Here is an 18,585-nt window from a genome sequence, read left to right as displayed (position 1 = left end):
CGGCGCCTGGAACCTGGCAAGCTGGCGGTTGCAAAGGCAGAGTTCGCCACCATGGAATGGTTAGGGATTATTCACCGGTCATGCGGCGACTATCGACGACTAAACGATGCCCCCACTCCTGATCGGTACTCGATTCCCCATATCCAGGATTTCTCTGCCCATTTGGCAGGGAACACCGTTTTCTCAAAAGTCAACCTCGTCCGAGGCTACCACCAGGTCCCAGTTCATCCACAGGATGTCCAGAAGACCACAGTCGTCACCCCATTTGGCCTCTTTGAGTTTTTACGGATGCCGTTTGGGTTTAAGAACGCCGCCCAGGCTTTCCAACGCCTGATGGACTCCGTGCTGCGGGACCTCAAGTTCCTCTTCATCTATCTGGATGATATTCTAATTGCCAGTCCTACCAAGGAAGAACATACCTGTCACCTACGCATCCTTTTTCGATACCTCAGCCAACACGGCCTGATTATCAACCCGGCCAAGTGTCAGTTTGGCCTGCACCAAATTGACTTCCTGGGGCATCACATCACCTCAGAGGGAGCGGTTCCTTTACCTTTGAAGTTAGAGGTGGTGACATCCTTTCCACGCCCGCAGAACATAAAGGCCCTGCAGGAATTCCTAGGCATGGTAAATTTTTACCACCGTTTTGTGCCTAAGGCAGCACTACTTATGCGGCCCCTGTACGAGGCCCTCAAGGGCAAGACTGGCAAGAACCTGGTAGACTGGAAGGATGACATGGTCCGAGCATTTGCCGACACCAAAAGCACCTTAGCCAACGCGACTATGCTGGCACACCTGCTGCCAGGAGCCACTACGCAGTCGGTGCCGTGCAACAGCAGTGGGTGAACAGGATGTGGCAGCCATTGGCATTCTTCAGCCGTCAACTACGGCAGAATGAGAAAGCATACAGCACGTTCAACCGGGAGTTGCTCGCCCTTTTTCTGGCCATCCGCCATTTTCAGTTCCTTCTGGAAGGACGTCCTTTCACCGCCTTTGTGGACCATAAGCCACTGACCTTTGCGATGTCCAAGACTGCCGAACCGTGGTTAGCCCGACAGCAGCGTCAACTGACCTACATATCCGAATTCACCACGGATATACGGCACGTGGCCGGTAAGGACAACCTGGTGGCAGGCTGCCTCTCCCGCGCGGTCGTCAATACGGTTCATTTGGGCATCAACTATGCCCTCATGGCAGCAGACCAAGCCTCAGATCCGGAAGTCCAAGCTTACAGAATGGCCATCACCAGCCTCCAGTTGGCTGACGTCAAGTACCATTTGGCAGGTACCACGCTGTTGTGTGACATCTCCATCCAGGATCCTCGCACTGTCGTGCCAGTCGTCTGGCGCCACAAAGTGTTCAACGCCATACATGGGTTGTCACACCCTGGAATGAAGGCCTCTCAGAAGCTGATGTCTGTGAAATTCGTATGGCATGGCATGCATAAAGATGTCCGCGACTGGGCCAACACCTGCGTGGTTTGCCAAAAGGCAAAGGTACAGCACCACATCAAAGCTCCGTTGGCCATCTTCACAGTTCTGGAGCGACATTTTGACCATGTCAACGTGGACCTGGTAGGACCACTCCCACCCTCCCATGGTTTTTCACACATCCTGACCATGGTTGACTGCACCACCAGATGGCCAGAGGCAGTTCCCCTGTCATCCACTACTTATGCGGAAGTGGCCAGGGCATTCATTTCCTCCTGGATCGCCCATGTCGGAGTGCCCACAGATATTTCATTGGACAGGGGACCGCAGTTTTCCTCCGAACTCTAGAATGCAGTGGCCCAAGGACTTGGTGTCAAATTACACCACACCACAGCCTACCACCCACAGGCAAATGGCCTCTGCGAATGCTTCCACCGCTCAATGAAAGCCGCCCTGAGGGCCAGCCTCCAGGACGCTGGATGGGCAGACAAGCTACCGTGGGTCCTGTTGGGCCTTCACATGGCCCCCCAAAGAAGACCTTCAGTCTTCATCTGCAGAACTCGTGTATGGCCAGCCGCTGCGAGTCCCAGGGGACTTCCTACCAATATCGACGGAGCCATGGTCCGCATCTGCCCAACTTGCTAGTCACCAAGAGGCGGCCAGATGTTTCGCACCGGTGCCCACTTCGCACCACGGGCTGCAGAGGTCACACGTTCCCACAGAGCTTCACAAGGCTGAGTATGTTTTTATTCACCATGACGCATATAGGGATCCACACAAGGCCCCATATACCGGTCCCTTCCGCGTGTTGGAAGCAGGGGACAAAACCTTCACAGTAGATGTCGGTGGTAAACTGGACCACATTTCCGTCGATCGCTTCAAGCCAGCACATTTGGACCTTGACCGCCCCGTCGAGACAGCACAACCGCCGAGATGGGGTCGGCCACCTATCGTCGTTGTGGCAGACCAAGTGCGACCGCCCGCCAGACCGCAGGCCGCCCTGCAGCCTCTGCCTCGAGAGTACAGGAGTCATTCTGACAGGCTCGTCAGACCCCCTCACCGTTTGACTTTGTCTGTTAAAGCGAATTCTGGGGGGGGCGCATGTGGCAGAACCACTGAATGACTCTGGCTAACTGTACATAATTCTCTTTAACGATGTTCTAACACCAGCCTAAGCCGGTACCATTGTGTTAGGCATTACTGTGTTTTGTATATAGAGTTTGCATGTATGGGGCGTGGCCCCTTTAAGAGCAGAGGAAAACGTGGGCAAACGCGATGACGTCACGTCGCAAACCACGTGACTGCCCAGGCAGTCCTCGTGGCATCTCCGTTGAGTAAAGGCCTGTTTCATTGTTCTCCTGTGTCGGTCTCAGTTATTCGTAGGAATTCGTCAATTCCTACAAGGTGATGCATTTTGGGAGGAAAAACAAGGCAAGAGATGGTAGGACCCTAGGAAGGACAGAGGATCAGAGGGACCTTGGTGTGCATGTACATAGATCCCTGAAGGCAGCAGGACAGGTAGATAAGGTGGTTAAAAATGCATATGGGATACTTGCCTTCATTAGCCGAGGCATAGAATATAAGAGCAGGGAGGTTGTGATGGAGCTGTACAAAACGCTAGTTAGGCCACAGCTGGAATACTGTGTGCAGTTCTGGTCGCCACACTATAGGAAGGATGTGATTGCATTGGAGAGGGTGCAGAGGAGATTCACCAGGATGTTACCTGGGCTGGAGCGCTTCAGCTATGAAGAGAGACTGGACAGGCTGGGGTTGTTTTCCTTCGGGCAGAGAGGGCTGAGGGGGGACCTGATTTGAGGTGTACAAAATTATGAGGGGCATAGATAGGGTAGATAGAAAGGAACTATTCCCCTTAGTAGAGGGGTCAATAACCAGGGGGTATAGTTTCAAGGTAAGGGGCAGGAGGTTTAGAGGGGATTTGAGGAAAAACTTTTTCACCCAGAGGGTGGTTGGAATCTGGAACTCACTGCCTGAAAGGGTGGTAGAGGCAGGAAACTTCACAACATTCAAGAAGCATTTACATGAGCACTTGAAACGCCATAGCATACAAGGATACGGACCAAGTGCTGGAAAATGGGATTAGAATAGATAGGGCTTGATGGGGGGCACAGACACGATGGGCTGAAGGGCCTCTTTCTGTGCTGTATAACTCTGTGACTCTATGACTGGACTGAACTGAAGACATGGGCAAGGGGCTCACAGAGCACACGTCCGATCTCTTTAAACACCCTTGGGTGGAAATCCTCTGGACCTTACAGGCCTCAAGATTAACCTGCACGGTGACTTTGGTTTCAGTAAAGAGAGACGAGAAAGACCAAAGTGCCATTTGCCCCTCTCAGTGTGGCCCTGAAGGACTGTGTCCAGGCTGTAGTTCTGTTCCCACCGTACGATCCTCCCCCCAGATTGTCCTTTCTGAGCTCCAGCCAAGTGATGCTAAACACTCAGGTGGGAACGACAAAAATCCACAACAATGTCTTTAAAGCAAAGCTGATTTATTTGATGTATATCCAGAATATTAAACTCCAGCCCAGTTACTGGGGGTTAGTAACATCAGCAGAAACAATCCTCAACTGTAAGAATGAGCATGATTCAGTCCTGGGTGTAATTAACAGCAGCAATAACAGCAGAATCCAAATTTGCAGTCACTTGTGAACTCGCTGGTGTTTCAGTATGTTGGATGAACAAGTAAATCTCTTCCCACACACGGAGCAGGTGAATGACCTCTCCCCAGTGTGAACTCGCTGGTGCTGCAGCAGGTGGGATGACCGAGTGAATCCCTTCCCACACTCAGAGCAGGTGAACGGCCTCTTCCCAGTGTGAACTTGCTGGTGAGTCAGCAGGTGGGATGACCGAGTGAATCACTTCCCACTCTCGAAGCAGGTGAACGGCCTCTCCCCAGTGTGAACTCGCTGATGTTGCAGCAGATTGGATGAATCAGTGAATCCCTTCCCACACTCGGAGCAGGTGAACGGCCTCTCCCCAGTGTGAACTCTCTGATGTTGCAGCAGGATGGATGAATCAGTGAATCCCTTCCCACTCAGAGCAAGTCAACAGTCTCTCCACTGTGTGAAGTCGCTGGTGAGTTACAAGTTGGAATGACTCAGTTAATCCCTTTCCACACACGGAGCAGGTGAACGGTCTCTCCCAGGTGTGAAGTCGCTGGTGCCTCAGCAGCCTGGATGATGAAGGGAATCCCTTCCCACACTCAGAGCAGGTGAACGGCCTCTCCCCAGTGTGAACTCGCTGGTGTGTCAGCAGGGTGGATGAATGAATTAATCCCTTCCCACACACAGAACAAGTGAATGGTCTCTCCCCAGTGTGAACTCGCTGGTGTATCAGAAGGTTGCATGACCGAGTGAATCCCTTCAAACACATGGAGCAGGTGAACGCTCTCTCCCCAGTGTTTCAGCAGGTTGGATGACTGATTGAATCCCTTCCCACACTCAGAGCAGGTGAACGGCCTCTCCCCAGTGTGAACTCGCTGGTGTATCAGCAGGCTGGATGATGAAGGGAATCCCTTCCCACACTCAGAGCAGGTGAACGGTCTCTCCCGAATGTGAATTCGCTGGTGTTTCAGCAAGTGGGACGACGAATGGAATCCCTTCCCACACTCAGAGCAGGTGAACAGTCTCTCCCCGGTGTGAACTTGCTGGTGTATCAGCAGGTTGGATGACTGAGTGAATCCCTTCCCACAAATGGAGCAGGTGAACAGCCTCTTCCCAGTGAGAACTCATTGGTGTTTCAGCAGGGTGGATGACTGAGTGAATCCCTTCCCACACATGGAGCAGGTGAATGGCCTCTCCCCAGTGTGAGTGCGATGGTGAATTTCCAGCTCAGATGGGTAATTGAATCCCTTCCCACAGTCCCCACATTTCCACGGTTTCTCCATGGTGCGGGTGTCCTTGTATCTTTCCAGGTTGGACGATCAGTTGAAGCCTCGTTATGCAGAACACATGTACAGTTTCTCCCCGCTGTGAATGGTGCAATGTTTTTTCAGGCTGTGTAACTGGTTAAAGCTCTTTCCACAGTCAGTGCACTGGAACACTCTCACTCGGGTGTGTGTGTCTCGGTGCTTTTCCAGTCACACTGATCTTTGAAATCTTTTCCCACAGACAGAACAGACAAACATTTCTCCTTCCACATTCAAAGTCCATTGATATTCAGGTCCTGAGTAAACGAGTGACTGTCAGATCTTGACATGGTGTTTGGTTTGAGTTTCCCATCTGCAAATCTGCCCCTTCTAATACCCTGTAAAAGGAGTTTACAAAACTCATTACTTTAAGTATAGGACAGAAATTCAAAACAGACAATTCTAGTTTCTATGGAACATTCGTTCCTCTCTTCTTCCTCTGAAGCTGTAAATCCCCATCCCACATATTGTCCCTCCTCCCTGTGCTAAAATCTAAACACATCGCACGTCTCAAGATAGTTTGTCCTCCGCTCCCAGTTTCCAGTATGATCGCTGGCTGTGTTCACTTCTACACTCACTGGTTCTCTTCCCCCAAAGGTGCTGATTCTGGCTGTGTTCACTTCTACACTCACTGGTTCTCCTCCCTCGAAGGTGCTGACTCTGGCTGGGTTCAGTTCTACTCTCACTCGTTCCCCTCCCTCTCCTTCCCCAAAGGTGCTGACTCTGGCTGGGTTCAGTTCTACTCTCACTGGTTCCCCTCCCTCTCCTCCGCTGAAGGTGCTGACTCCAGTTCTACACTCACTGGTTCTCCTCCCCCGAAGGTGCTGAATCTGGCTTGGTTCAGTTCCAAACTCACTTGTTCCCCTCCCTCTCCTTCCCCGAAGGTGCTGACTCTGGCTGGGTTCAGTTCTACTCTCATTGGTTCCTCCCCCTCTCCTCCCCTGAAAGTGCTGACTCTGGCTGGATTCTATTTACACTCACTGGTTCCCCTCCCTCTCCTCCCCTGAAAGTGCTGACTCTGGCTGGGTTCAGTTCTACACTTACTGGTTCCCCTCCCTCTCCTCCCGTTAAGGTGCTGACGCTGGCTGTGTTCAGTTCTACACTCACTGGATCTCCTCCCCTGAAGGCGCTGACTCTGGCTGGGTTCAGTTCCAATAATCACTGGTTCCGCTCTCTCTCCTCCCCTTTTGGAGCTGACTATGGCTGAGTTCAGTTCCACACTCACTGGGACCCTGACTCCTCGCCCACGTTTGGGTCCTTTACAAAGATGGCCACGCGAATCAAGTTGGCAGCCAACAAAGACACTGCGTTTCTTTACAAAGATGGCCACCGTTAACCAGGCCTGTTCCCAGGAAAAAGCCCTGTAGCTGCAAACGTGGAACCTGTAGGTTAACATTCGGGGCTTGCGGCCTACACCAGATGCTTATAAAGCTCACCAGCCGGGTGCGTTACCTCCTGGCGCCCCGCTGATATGTAATCGGCGCAAAAACGACGTCTCCCAACTCGGCCCGCTCCCGGCACTCGCCTGGTGCTGATCACAATGACACTGCTCATGTTCCAAATATAAGCAGGCACTGCACCTGCGCGTTGGGCTCCTCCTGTGTGAATAGGGCACAATCTCCCCGTGGAGCATGAAACATGGGAACATAGAAACATAGAAACATAGAGGATAGGAGCAGGAATAGGCCATTCGGCCCCTCGAGCCTGCTCCACCATTCAATGAGATCATCCAAATTCAGTACCCTGTCCCTGCCTTCTCCCCTTGATCCCTTTAGCCTTAAGAAATATATCTAACATCTTCTTGAATATATTTAATGAATTGGCCTCCACTGCCTTCTGTGGTAGAGAATTCCACAGGTTCACCACTCTCTGGGTGAAGAGATTCCTCCTCATCTCTGTCCTAAATGGCTCACCCTTTATCCTTAGACTGTGACCCCTGGTTCTGGACTCCCCGGCCATTGGGAACATCCTTCCTGCATCTAGTCTGTCTAGTCTTGTTAGAATTTTATAAGTTTCAATGAGATCCCCTCTCATTCTTCTAAACTCCAGCGAGTATAAGCCCAATCGACCCAATCTCTCCTCATACATCATTCCTGTCATCCCAGGTATCAGTCTGGTGAATCTTCGCTGCACACCCTCCATGGCAAGAACATCCTTCCTCAGATAAGGTGACCAAAACTGCACACAATACTCAAGGTGTGGCCTCACCAAGGCTCTGTACAACTGCAGCAAGACATCCTTGTTCCTGTACTCAAACACTCTCGCTACGAAGGCCAACATACCATTTGCCCTCTTAACCACCTGCTGCACCTGCATGCTTACCTTCAGCGACTGGTGCACAAGGACACCCAGGTCTCGTTGCACTTCCCATTCTCCAAATCTATTGCCATTCAGATAATAATCTGCCTTCCTGTTTTTGCCACCAAAGTGGAAAACCTCGCATTTATCCACATTATACTGCATCTGCCATGCTTCTGCCCAATCACCCAACCTTTCCAAATCATACTGGAGTTTCTCGGCATCCTCCTCACAGCACACATGCCCACCCAGCTTTGTGTCATCTGCAAACTTGGAGATATTACATCTAGTTCCCTCGTTTAGATCATTTATATATATTGTGAATAGCTGGGGTCCTAGGACCGATCCCTGCGGTACCCCACTAGTCACTGCCTACCACGCGGAAAAAGACCCATTTATTCCAACTCTTTGCTTCCTGTCTGTCAACCAGAATAGATAGGCGTTTCTGCAGCCGCAAACGAGACCCCAGGATGGTGTGTTGCCTCCCTGGTGCAAGGGTCAAGGATGTCTCAGAGTGGCTGCAGAATATCTTGGAAGGGGAGGGTGAGCAGCCAGTTGTCGTGGTGCATATAGGTACCAACGACATAGGTAAAAAACGGGATGAGGTCCTAAAAGCTGAATATAGGGAGTTAGGAGGTAAATTAAAAAACAGAACTTCAAAGGTAGTAATCTCAGGATTGCTACCAGTGCCATGTGTTAGTCAGAGTAGAAATAGAAGGCTATTTCAGATGAATACGTGGCTAGAGGAATAGTGACAGGGGGAGGGATTCAAATTCCTGGGACATTGGAACCGGTTCTGGGGGAGGTGGGACCAGTTTGCACCTGGGCAGGGCTGGGACCGATGTCCTAGGGGGAGTGTTTGCTAGTGCTCTGGGGGAGGGTTTAAACTAAAATGGCAGGGGGTTGGGAACCTGAGCAGGGGGACAGAGGAAAGGGAAACAAGGATAAAAGCAAAAGATAGGAAGGAAAAAAACAAAAGTGGCAGTCAGAGAAATCAACGGTTTGAATCAAACATGGCCACAGTAAATAATAATTCTAATAGGTCTAAGAGCGTTACAAAAACAAGCCTGAAGGCTTTGGCCTAGAAATTCACTATGGCCCCGCCAGCTGGCTAGCGCCCAAAAGTTAGCGCTGGGCGGGAAACCTATAGCGATCGTCAGATATTCATTGTTAGCGCCCCAATTCGGAACCGAGCGCTATACCAGGGTGTGCCCGCCTCCGCTTGGGGCGCTGACACTGAATATCAGCGTTCTTGGCGCCGCTGCGCCAGCCGCTGTGGAGCAGCAAGCTGCGGTACTGCAGGCCTCCTCCTTCTCTTAAGGGGGAGCTGCCTGCAATGGGGAGATCGCCGCTGGATAGTGCCGGGAAATGAACCCGGCACCACAGAGAAGTGCCGGGCTCGTGGAAAGCAGCCGGCAATGCCGCGGGGGGGGGGGTTGGAGGAGGCCGGGGAAGGAGGTGCGGGCAGGCGGCCGCCAAAAAAGCGGCCGGCTGCACCTTCCGCTTTAATGCGCCCCACTAAGGCAGGAGGACGGCCCCGTTTTCTGGTCGCTGTTTGCGGCCGCTTCGGAGGAGGCGGCCGCAACTAAATATGGGGATCGGGCCGGTTTTGGGGCGGAACCGGGGCACTGCGCACACCGATGACATCATCAGTGCCGGCGCAGCGCTAACGGCTACCGCCGCCAATACTGCTGCGCTGAATATCTGCGCAAACTCATTTCTGGCGCAAAATCACTATTTAGGCGTTAACTGGGCGCAAAGCTGGCAGCGCCTTAATGAATTTCTAGGCCTTTGTGTCTTAATGCGAGGAGCATTCATAATAAGGTGGATGAATTAGCTGCGCAAATAGAGGTAAATGAATATGATTTGATTGGGATTACGGAAACATGGCTCCAGGGTGGCGAAGGCTGGGAACTCAACATCCAGGGGTATTCAATATTCAGGAAAGATAGGCAAAAAGGAAAGGCAGGTGGGGTAGCATTGCTGGTTAAAGAAGGGATTAACACAATTGTAAGGAAGGATATTAGCTCTGATGATGTGGAATCTGTATGGGTAGAACTGAGAAATACCAAGGGGCAGAAAACGTTAGTGGGAGTGGTATATAGACCACCAAACGGTGATGCGGAGGTTGGGGATGGCATTAAAAGGGAAATTAGAGAAGCATGCAATAAGGGCACAGCAGTCATCATGGGTGACTTTAATCTACATATAGATTGGGCTAACCAAATTAATAACAATACTGTGGAGGAGGAATTCCTGGAGTGTTTACGGGATGGTTTCCTGGACCAAGATGTCGAGGAACCAACCGGAGATCAGGCCATCTTAGACTGGGTATTATGTAACGAGAAAGGATTAATTAGCAATCTTGTTGTATGAGGCCCCTTGGGTCGGAGCGATCATAATATGATCGAATTCTTCATTAATATGGAGAATGAAGTAGTTGACTCAGAGACTAGGGTCCTGAATTTAAATAAAGGAAACTACGATGGTCTGAGGAGCGAGTTGGGTAGGATTGATTGGGGAATGTCACTCAAAGGGTTGACGGTGAATAGGCAATGGCAAACATTCAAAGACCGCATGGATCAACTACAGAAATTGTTCATCCCAGTCTGGCATAAAAATAAAACAAAAAAGGTGACTCAACCGTGGCTAACTAGGGAAATTAGGGATAGCATAAGATCCAAGGAGAGGACATATAAATTGGTCAGAAAAAGCAGTAATCCAGAGGATTGGGAGCAGTTTAGGATTCAACAAAGGAGGACAATGGGATTAATAGGAAAATAGAATATGAGAGTAAGCTTTCAGGGAACATAAAAACTGACTGTAAAAGCTTCTGTAGATATGTGAAGAGAAAAAGATTGGTGAAGTCAAGCGTAGGTCCCTTGCAGTCAGAATCAGGGGAAATTATAGTGGGGAACAAAGAAATGGCAGGCCAATTAAATGCATATTTTGGTTCTGTCTTCACAAAGGAGGGCACAAATAACCTCCCATAGATGTTGGGGAACATAGGGTCTGATGAAAGGGAGGAACTGAAAGAAATCAGTATTTGTAGGGAAATGGTATTAGTGAAATTGATGGGATTGAAGGCCATTAAATCCCCAGTGCCCGATAATCTACATCCTAGGGTACTTAAGGAAGTGGCCCTAGAAATAGTGTATGCATTGCTGATCATCTTCCAAAATTCGATGGAATCTGGAACAGTACCCATGGATTGGAGGGTAGCTAATGTTACCCCACTATTCAAAAAAGGTGGTAGAGAGAAAACGGGGAATTACAGACCGGTAAGCCTGACATCGGTAGTGGGGAAAATGCTAGAGTCCATTATAAAAGATGTAATAGCAGAGCGCTTGGAAAACAGTGACATGGATTTACAAAAGGTAAATCGTGCTTGACTAATCTACTGGAATTTTTTGAGGATGTAACTAATAAAATAGATAAGGGAGAACCAGTAGATGTGGTGTATTTGGACTTTCAGAAGATTTTCAATAAGGTCCCACATAAGAGATTAGCGTGTAAAGTTAAGGCACATGGGATTGGGGGCAAGGTTGGATAGAGAACTGGTTGGCAGATAGAAAGCAAAGAGTTGGAATAAACGGGTCTTTTTCTGAGTGGCAGGCAGTGACTAGTTGGTGTACCGCAGGGATCGGTCCTTGGACCCCAGCTATTCACAATATGTATTAATGATCTAGACAAGGGAACTAGATGTAATATCTCCAAATTTGCAGATGAGGCAAAGCTGGGTGGCCGTGTGTGCTGTGAGGAGGATGCCGAGAAACTACAGTATGATTGGACAGGTTGTGTGATTGGGCTGAAGCATGGCAGGTGCAATATAACGTGGATAAATGTGAGGTTATCCACTTTGGTGGCAAAAACAGGAAGGCAGATTATTATCTGAATGGCAATAGATTTGGAGAAGGGGAAGTGCAACGAGACCTGGGTGTCCTTGTGCACCAGTCGCTGAAGGTTCGCATGCAGGTGCAGCAGGCGGTTAAGAAGGCAAATGGTATTTTGACCTTCATAGCAAGAGGGTTTGAGTACAGGAACAAGGATGTCTTGCTGCAGTTGTACAGGGCCTTGGTGAGACCACATCTTGAGTATTGTGTGCAGTTTTGTTCGTCTTATCTGAGGAAGGATATTCTTGCCATGGAAGGAGTTCAGTGAATATTCACCAGACTGATACCTGGGATGGCAGGAATGACGTATGAGGAGAGATTGGGATGATTGGGCTGGAGTTTAGAAGAATGAGAGGGGATCTCATTGAAACTTATAAAATTCTGGCAGGACTGGACAAACTAGATGCAGGGAGGATGTTCCCGATGGTCGGGGAGTCCAGAACCATGGGTCACAGTCTAAGGATAAGGGGTAAGCCTTTTAGGACAGAAATGAGGAGGAATTTCTTCACCCAGAGAGTGGTGAACCCGTGGAATTCTCTACTACAGAAGGCAGTAGAGGCCAATACATTAAATATATTCAAGAAGGCGTTAGATATATTTCTTAAGGCTAAAGGGATCAAGGGGTATGGGGAGAAAGCAGGGACCGGGTACTGAACTTGGATGATCAGCCATGATCACATTGAATGGCGGAGCAGGCTCGAGGGGCCGAATGGCCTACTCCTGCTCCTATCTTCTATGTTTCTATGTTTCTATTAACCAGTTCTCTATCCAAGTCAGTACTTTGCATCCCAATCCCATGTGCTTTAACTTTACATGCTAATCTCTTATGCAGGACCTCATCGAAAGCCTTCTGAAAGTCCAAATACACCACATCCACTGGTTCTCCCTTATCTATTCTACCAGTTATACCCTCAAAAAATTCCAGTAGATTAGTCAAGCAAGATTTAGCTTTTGTAAACCCATGTTGACTTTGTCCGATCCTGTCACTCTTTTTCAAGTGCTCTGCTATTACATCTTTTATAATGGACTCTAGCATTTTCCCCACTACCGATTTCAGGCTTACCGGTCTATAATTCCCCGTTTTCTCTCTAGCACCTATTTTGAATAGTGGGGTAACATTAGCTACCCTCCAATCCATGGGAACTGTTCCAGAGTCTATAGAATTTTGGAAGATGCCCAGCCCCAGCAATGCATCTACTATTTCTAGGGCCACTTCCTTAAGTAACCTAGGATGTAGATTATCAGGCCCTGGCAATTTATCAGCCTTCAATCCCTTCAATTTCCTTAACACCATTTCCCTACAAATACTGATTTCTTTCAGTTCCTCCCTCTCATTAGACCCTATGTTCCCCGACATCTCTGGGAGTTTATTTGTGTCCTCCTTTGTGAAGATAGAACCAAAGTATGTATTTAATTGGCCTGCCATTTCTTTGTTCCCCATTTTAAATTCCCTTGATTCTGACTGCAAGGGACCTACGCTTGACTTCACCGATCTTTTTCTCTTCACATATCTATAGAAGCTTTTACGGTCAGTTTTTATGTTCCCTGAAAGCTTACTCTCATACTCTATTTTCCCCTTCATAATTAATCCCTTTGTCCTCCTTTGCTGAATCCTAAACTGCTCCCAAACCTCAGGTTTGCTGCTTTTTCTGGCCAATTTATATGTCCTCTCCTTGGATCTTATGGTATCCCTAATTTCCCTTGTTAGCCATGGCTGAGTCACCTTTTTTGTTTTATTTTTATGCCAAACAGGGATGAACAAATTCTGTAGTTCATCCATACGATCTTTAATTGTTTGCCATTGCCTATCCACCATCAACCATTTAAGTAACATTCCTCAATCCATCCTACCCAACTCGCGCCACATAGCATTATAGTTTCCTTTATTTAAATTCAGGACCCTAGTCTCTGAGTCAAATACTTCACTTTCCATCTTAATGAAGAATTCCATCATAGTATGATCGCTCAGCTCCAAGGAGCCTTGCATAACAAGATTGCTAATTTATCGTTTCTCATTACATAATACCCAGTCTAAGATGGCCTGATCTCTCGTTGGTTCCTCAACATATTGGTCCAGGAAACCATCCCGTATGCACTCCAGGAATTCCTCCTCCACAGTATTGTTACTAATTTGGTTAGCCCAATCTATATATAGATTAAAGTCACCCATGATAACTGTTGTGCCCTTATTGCATGCATCTCTAATTTCCCATTTAATGACATCCCCAACCTTCGCATTACTGTTTGGGGGTCTGTATACAACTCCCACTAACGTTTTCTGCCTCTTGGTATTTCTCAGCTCTACCCATACAGATTCTACATCATCAGAGCTAATATCCTTCCTTACTATTGTGTTAATTTCCTCTATAACCAGCAATGCTACCGGACCTCCTTTTCCTTTTTGCCTGTCTTTCCTGAATATTGAATACTCCTGGATGTTGAGTTCCCAGCCTTGGTCACCCTGGAGCCATGTTTCCATAATCCCAATCATATCATATCTGTTTACATCTATTTGCACAGTTAATTCATCCACCTTATTACGAATGCTCCTCGCATTAAGACACAAAGCCTTCAGGCTTGTTTTTTTAACACTCTTAAACCTTTTAGAATTATTATTTGCTGTGACCCTGTTTGATTTAACCCCTTGATTTCTCTGTCTGCCACTTCTGCTTTTCTCCTTCCTGTCTTTTGCTTCTATCCTTGTTTTCCTTTCCTCTGTCTCCCTGCATAGGTTCCCAACCCCCTGCCATTTTAGTTTAAACCCTCCCCAACATCACTAGCAAACACTCCCCCTAGGACATCAGTCCCGGTCCTGCCCAGGTGCAAACTGTCCAGTTTATACTGGTCCCACCTCCCCCAGAGTCGGTTCCAATGTCCTAGGAATTTGAATCCCTCCCCGTTGCACTATTCCTCTAGCCACGTATTCATCTGAAATATCCTTATATTTCTAAACTGACTAGCACGTGGCACTGGTAGCAATCCTGAGATTACTACCTTTGAGGTCCTATTTTTTAATTTACCTCCTAACTCCATATATTCAGCTTTTAGGACCTCATCCTGGTTTTTACCTACATCGTTGGTACCTATATGCACCACGACAACTGGCTGTTCACCCTCCCACTCCAGAATGCCCTGTAGCCGCTCTGAGACATCCTTGACCCTTGCACCAGGGAGGCAGCATACCATCCTGGAGTCTCGTTTGCGGCCGCAGAAACGCCTATCCATTCCCCTTACAATAGAATCCCCTATTACTATAGCTCTCCCACTCTTTTTCCTCCCGTCCTATGCAGCAGAACCACCCATGGTGCCAGGAAGTTGGCTACTGCTGCCTTTCCCCGATAAGCCATCTCCCTCAACAATATCCAAAGTGGTATATCTGTTTGAGAGGGGGATGGCCACAGGGGACCCCTGCACTTCCTGCCTGTGCCTACTACTCTGCCTGGCGGTCACCCATTCCCTTCCTGCCTGTGCAACCTTTACCTGCGGTGTGACCAACTGATTAAATGTGATATCTATGATGTCCTCAGCATCGCAAATGCTCCAGTATGTATCCATTCGCAGCTCCAGCGCCGCAATGCGGCCTGCCAGTAGCTGCAGCTGGATACACTTCCCGCACACATAGTCATCAGAGACACCGGAAGTGTCCCTGATTTCCTACATAGTGCAGGAGGAGCATGCCACGGTGCCGAGCTGTGCTGCCATGACTTACCCTTCAATTAATATAAATTAACAAATCAAATCAATACCACCAATTACACTACAATTAAATGATATACTCAAGGGCCCTTGGTTATTAGCACTCCCCGATACACAACAGAGACCTTTGAAACTATAACAACAAAAATTAAGACCTTCTAAACGTTATAAACTATTAGCCTTAACTGTCAAACTACAGAGTAGTATAAATACTCACCTGGCCGTACTCACCCAATCCTTTGCTTCCTCTTGCCCGCGTCACTTTTGGAATTGTGGCATGGCTCTGGAACGCCACCACCAGTCTGAGAGATTGACCGGCCTTTGAGAAAAAGCCCGCAAAAGTGAGTTTAAAAACTCACTACTCTCCTGCTGCTCCCGACACCCTCTTTTTAAATCAGCCTCTCCCGCTCTTGGAGCTCTGTTTAAATCAGCCTCTCCCACTCTTGGCTCTGTTATGACTTACCCTTTAATTAATTTAATTTAATTTAAATCAAATCAATACCACTAATTAAACTACAATTAAATGATATCCTCAAGGGCCCTTGGTTACTAGCACTCCCCGATACACAACACAGATCTTAGCAAGTATAACCACAAAAATTAAGACCTTCTAAATTTAATAAACTATTAATGTTATCTATCAAACTATAAAGTAGTATAAAAATTCACCTGGCCGTACTCACCCAATCAGCTGCTTCCTCTTGCCCGCATCACATTTTGAATCATGACGTGGCTCCAGAACAGCACCACTGGTCTGTAAGATTGGTAAGCCTCTGTAAAAAAGCCCGTGAAAGTGAGTTTAAGTACTCACTGTACCGCCGCTCTCTGCTCCACCCAAAACTGGCCTCTGTTCCAGGTTTTTCACCCAGCAACAATGTAGGAATGGCAATATATGCCCAAGTCAGGATAGTGTGTGACTTACATAGAAACATAGAAGATTGGGAAGCATTTAAAAGTCAGCAAACAACAACTAAAAGATTAATTAAGAAAGGGAAGATAGATTATGAAAGTAAACTAGCAAAAAATATAAAAACAGATAGCAAGAGTTTCTACAGCTATATAAAAAGAAAAAGGGTGGCTAAAGTGAACATTGGCCCCTTAGAGGATGGGACTGGGAAACTAGTGGTGGGGAACATGGAGATGGCAAAGATGCTGAACAAATATTTTGTATCAGTCTTTACAGTAGAGCACACTAAAAATATCCCAACACTGGACAAACAGGGGGCAATGGGGGGGGGGAGGAGCTAAACACGATTAAAATCACTAAGGAGATGGTACTCAGTAAAATAATGGGACTTAAGGTGGATAAATCCCCCGGACCTGATGGCCTACATCCTAGGGTCTTGAGAGAAGTGATGGTAGGGATTGTGGATGCATTGGTGATCATTTTCCAGAACTCCCTGGACTCCGGAAAGGTCCTGGCAGATTGGAAAACTGATAATGTAACACCCTTATTTAAGAAGGGAAGTAGACAAAAAGTTGGAAACTATAGACCAGTTAGCCTAATATCTGTGGTTGGCAAAATGTTGGAGTCCATTATTAAGGATACAGTAACAGAGCATTTGGATAAGCATAATTTAATAGGACAGATTCAGCATGGTTTTACGAAGGGGAAGTCATGTTTGACAAATTTGCTCGAATTCTTTGAGGATGTAACATACAGGGTGGATAAAGGGGAACCAGTGGATGTAGTGTATTTGGACTTCCAAAAGGCATTTGACAAGGTCCACACAAAAGATTACTGATCAAGATAAAAAATCACGGGATTGGGGGTAATATACTGGCATGGGTAGAAGATTGGCTATCTAACAGAAAACAAAGAGTTGGGATAAATGGTTCATTCTCAGGCTGGCAATCAGTAACTAGTGGTGTTCCGCAGGGGTCAGTGCTGGGATCCCAACTCTTTACAATCTATATTAACGATTTGGAGGAAGGGACCGAGACCAAGTTTGCCGACGATACAAAGATGAGAGGGAAAGCAGTGAGTGAGGAGGACATAAAAAACATGCAAAAGGACATAGACAGGCTAAGTGTGTGACGGTGCCAGTCAGTTCCTTCTCTAGCCTCTAGATGGCACCTTCACTTGTTTTGGCTCTAGCCTTCTGTTAATTGTTCCTAACCTCCTGTGTTAATTCTTAACGGCCTGTTAGCCGTTCATGGGTTGCACCTGGTTTTCTTGGTATATAAGTTCTGTGGTTGCTCCCTTCCTTGCTCAGTCCTAACCGGGGAATCCAGGGACTAGCCGCCGTTCTATGGCTCCTGGCTTTGACTAGCTGGTTGCCATGGTTCTCTCGAGTTCTGTATTTAAGATGTAACTAACTCTGTGTCCTTGTTTCTTAGTCTTGATAAGGTGCTGGACTGGACTGGCGTGTTGCCATGCTGGCACTTGTCTTGAGCTCTATTGAGAAGCCTGTTACCCCTGCGGCAGCCCCTCGTGATAGCTTGTCTTGAGTCTCGTCTCGGCAAGCTGGTTGCGCTTGTGGTAAGCTTATCCCAGCTCAGTATGGACAAGTATGTTGCCTCATGGAAGCTGTCCTGAGTTTCCTATTCTTGACTAGCCATTTTGTAACTTGTCTCGAGTTCTATGTATATTGTTCTTCTCTCGAGTTCTATGTATGATGTGGTGTTCCTGTCTCGAGTTCTATGTTTATTGTTGTGTTCCTTGTATGAATCTAGTTAAGTAATGAATAAAGTACTGTTCCTTAAGATTGTATACCTGCCTCTAGCCTGGTTTCTGCACTTGGGTCCAGAACCTACCTTGCCCGGCGAGCACGGCCCCGTATCTACACGGTCCCGTGGCTCCCCAACCCTGACAGTAGGACTGAGCCATACATGGACCCAGTAGAAACCAACCGGCTAAGGTTTGAAACTCTCGAGTTAATTTTCGAGTTCTCTTGGGCAATATAAACTCTCGAGTTAATTTTCGAGTTCTCTTGGGCAATATGCGGTTCTCCTAGGAAGGAGACCCCCACTGTGTTAAGTTTTCAAGTGTACTTTCAAGTCTTGTGTTAAATTTTTGAGTGAATTTTCGAGCCTCCTAGTGTTAAATTTTCGAGTGAACTTTCTAGTCTCTTGGGCCTTCATTGTGTTAAAATTTCGAGTAAACTTTCATGGGCCTTCGTTGTGTTAAATTTTCAAGGCTACCCCTCAAGCTTCTTGGGCCTCTACTGTTAGACCCCCAAGTCAACTCTCAAGCTCCTTGGGCCTCTACTGTTAGACCCCCAAGTAAATTCTCAAGCTTCCTGGGCCTCTACTGTGTTAAACCCCAAGCAATTCTCAATTTTCCTGGGCCTTCATAGAGTGAAATTTTCGAGTGAACTCTCAAGTCTCCTGGGCAAAT

General features: G+C 47.7%; 1 pseudogene; it reads right to left on the bottom strand.

The window, feature by feature from the left end:
• The window catches only part of LOC147119634 (uncharacterized), a 90,124-nt pseudogene that overhangs the window by 17,779 nt on the left and 53,760 nt on the right, over positions 1-18,585 (bottom strand).

The sequence above is a fragment of the Somniosus microcephalus genome, chromosome 4, assembly GCF_052327205.1.
Source record: "Somniosus microcephalus isolate GS21.2 chromosome 4, FLI_Smic_1.0, whole genome shotgun sequence".
NCBI classification, from domain to species: Eukaryota; Metazoa; Chordata; class Chondrichthyes; order Squaliformes; family Somniosidae; genus Somniosus; species Somniosus microcephalus.
This window is presented reverse-complemented; position numbering and strand designations above follow the sequence as displayed.